Source organism: Trachypithecus francoisi, unplaced genomic scaffold, assembly GCF_009764315.1.
Source record: "Trachypithecus francoisi isolate TF-2019V2 unplaced genomic scaffold, Tfra_2.0 Lachesis_group4, whole genome shotgun sequence".
Taxonomy (NCBI): Eukaryota; Metazoa; Chordata; class Mammalia; order Primates; family Cercopithecidae; genus Trachypithecus; species Trachypithecus francoisi.
The window spans coordinates 148,876,483-148,879,748 of NW_022681469.1; the positions used below are offsets into that span (position 1 = coordinate 148,876,483).

The 3,266-nt window shown below is 41.2% G+C and overlaps 1 pseudogene; it reads left to right on the forward strand.

Annotated features, from left to right (window-relative positions):
* The first annotated feature begins 1,413 nt into the window (after window positions 1–1,413).
* LOC117072894 lies at window positions 1,414–2,313 on the forward strand (annotated as a pseudogene).
* Window positions 2,314–3,266: the final 953 nt, after the last annotated feature.

Consider the following 3,266-nt stretch of genomic DNA (forward strand, 5'->3'; position numbering starts at 1 on the left):
ATAAAATATAAAAACAGAATATCTTCTTTGTTCTAGACAGAAATTTTCTATTTTTTGTTGCCTCTCAGCAGGAAAACATTTTCAAATGAATGTGCAAAATAATGAAATAAAGGAATGCTTAAAAACATTTTCTTAAACTTAGCCTTTAAGAAACATATATACATGTTTCTTAAACATATACACGTTTCTTAAACATATACATATAGAGAACATACATATGTTCTCTCTATATATGTGTTAATCATATAAAGTGGTATGAAGTAGTGGTGATGTAAGATCATACAAAACAACAACAAAAATGTCTTGGGGGTGAACTTTCAAGAATGTTTTTAATAAATTATATGATTTCACTTTTAAATGTGTGTATGTAATTTTAAAACTAGATGTTACTGAGCACCATCTTACATGAAAATAGCTACTCTCAGGCATGTGTTTTGCCTCTCCATGTGCTTCTTTTCTGATTATGAAAGTGAGTTTCTGATGAGCTGGATTCAGGGGATTTAGCTGGGTTACAGCAGCAAGTGGAAAGAATTTCAAGCATTGCCTTCTAACATGTAAATACACAGGGCATGTGGGTGGCACATTCACAACTGGATCTGGACTGAACAGTCTCCAGACTATTCCAAGCAGATCAGAAGTTTTACCCTGGGGTCCATGAATAGGCTTTGTCTTCGGAATCCCTGAAACTGTAACTCATCTTTTGGTTTTCTTTCTTTCTTTCTTTCTTTCGTTCGTTCGTTCGTTCGTTCTTTCTTTCTTTCTTTCTTTCTTTCTCTTTCTTTCTTTCTTCTTTCTTTCTTTCTCTTTTTCCTTCCTTCCTTCCTTCCTTCTGCCTTCCTTCCTTCTTCCTTCTTTCCTTCCTTCCTTCCTTCTTTCCTTCCTTTCCTTTCTTTCTTTTCTTTCTTTCTTTCTTTCTTTCTTTCTTTCTTTCTTTCTTTCCTTTTTTCTTTCTCTCTGTCTCTCTGCTTTGTCTCTCTCTCTGCTTTCTCTCTCTCTCTCTCTCTCTCTCTTCTCTCTCTCTCTCTCTCTCTCTCTCTCTTCCCTTTTAAGGAAGACAACTCAGATGTTTTTATCAGAATCTCAGTGGCGTCTGTGAACTGAGGAAGTGAAAGCACTCCTTAGCTAGAGGACGACAGAAACACACCTCTGATTACCTCCCTCTGGTGTATTTGACATGGTCTGCTTTTCTTAGGACCTGGGAAAAGGTACAGACGTTTATTCAAACAGAAAAGGAAAGCATCTCTGCACATTCCCACAAACCCTACGCCCTCTTTTAATACGTTAAAATTCAACAGTTTGGAGTGTTTTTCACAGTGGAAGGGGAATCCTAGGAACTGCTTAATACAAAAAGCTAGGAAGCCCCGGAGTCAAAGCCGGTTCCTGGCCCAGTCCCCTCCCGCAGCAGCCTGCCTCCTCTTTCCTTTCATCATGACAGATGTCTTTGTGTCCTTCGCCAAGGACTTCCTGGCAGGTGGAGTGGCCTCAAGCCATCTCCAAGACAGCGGTAGCGCCCATCGAGCGAGTCAAGCTGCTGCTGCAGGTGCAGCATGCCAGCAAGCAGATTACCGCAGATAAGGAATACAAGGGCATTATAGACTGCGCGGTCGTATTCCCAAGAAGCAGGGAGTCCTGTCCTGGCGCAGTAACTCGGTCAGTGTCATCAGATACTTCCCCACCCAGGCTTTTAACTTTGCCTTCAAAGATAAACACAAGCAGATCATCCTGGGTGATGTGGACAAGAGACTCAGTTTTGGAGCTACTTTGCAGGGAATCTGGCATCAGGCGATGCCGCTGGGGCCACATCCTTGTGTTTTGTGTACCCTCTTGATTTTGCCCGTACCCGTCTAGCAGCTAATATGGGTAAAGCTGAAGCTGAAAGGGAATTCCGAGGCCTCGGTGACTGCCTGGTTAAGATTTACAAATCTGACGGGATTCAGAGCCTGTACCAAGGCTTTAACGTGTCTGTTCAGGATATTATCCTAGTTGCCTGCTTCGGTATCTATGACACTGCAAAGGGAATGCTTCCGGATCCCAAGAACACTCACATCGTCATCAGTTGGATGACCACATAGACTGTCACTGCCTTTTCTGGGTTGACTTCCTATTCGTTTGACATCGTTTGCCCCGCATTACGATGCAGTCGGGGCTCAAAGGAACTGACATCATATACACAGGCACATTGACTGCTGGAGGATGATTGCTGGTGATGAAGGAGGCAAAGCTTTTTTCAAGGGTGCATGGTCCAGTGTTCTCAGAGGCATGGGTGGTGCTTTTGTGCTTATCTTGTTTGATGAAATCAAGAAGTACACGTAAGTTATTTCCGGTGTTTCCCCCCCCCCCCCCGTGAACAGGCATGTTGTATTATACAACATATCTTGAGCATTCTTGACAGACCCCTGGCTGTCAGTTTATCAGTGGCAACTGTTTATTGGTTGAAAATAATATTCATCTGACCAGTTTTCTCTTAAAGCCATTTTCATGATGATCATGATGATGGGACTCAATTATATTTTTTATTCCAGTCACTCCTGATAAACAACAAATTTGGAGAAATAAAAATACCTAAACAAAAAAATTTTTTAAAAACCTATGGCTTTTTATTTACTAACAAATTTAACCATGGCTGTGATGTGCACCCTTCATTACACAAATATTCAGAATGAAAATTCTCTATGTATGTGAAGTTATGCATATGTTAAAGACTAAGTCTCTCTCTGTTGCCCAGGCTGGAGTGCAGTGGCACCATCTCTGCTCACCACAACCTCCGCCTGCCGGATTCAAGGTATTCTCCTGCCTCAGCCTCCCGAGTAGCTGGGACTACAGGCACGCGCCACCATGCCGGGCTAATTAGAATATTCTAAAATATCACATTTTAACTTTCTGATTATTTTTGCATTGAGGATAACAGCTAAAACTTTGTCCAGTGTAAAATGGAGAGAGATCTGTTGTCAGTTATAAGTGGCACAAGGGTTTGAACAACCTTTCCCAAAAGAACAACTGGGAAAGCTAAAGAAAGTATTTTAAGTATGTATATTAAGGCAATGTAAAGTCAAAGAGATGGTGAAGAATTATATATTTGAGACTCCCAGGAAATAGAAAATTCAGAGATTGGAACACTGCTTTTTAGGTATTTCCTGGCAGAATCTGTTCATTTAGGGGAGGTTCAGAGAGACTGAGAAAGTGAATAATGCATTCTAATGACTCATGCTGCTAAGAAGAAAAACAATCCAGACTTAGAGCCAATTAAGAAGGGAGAACAGGTTGAA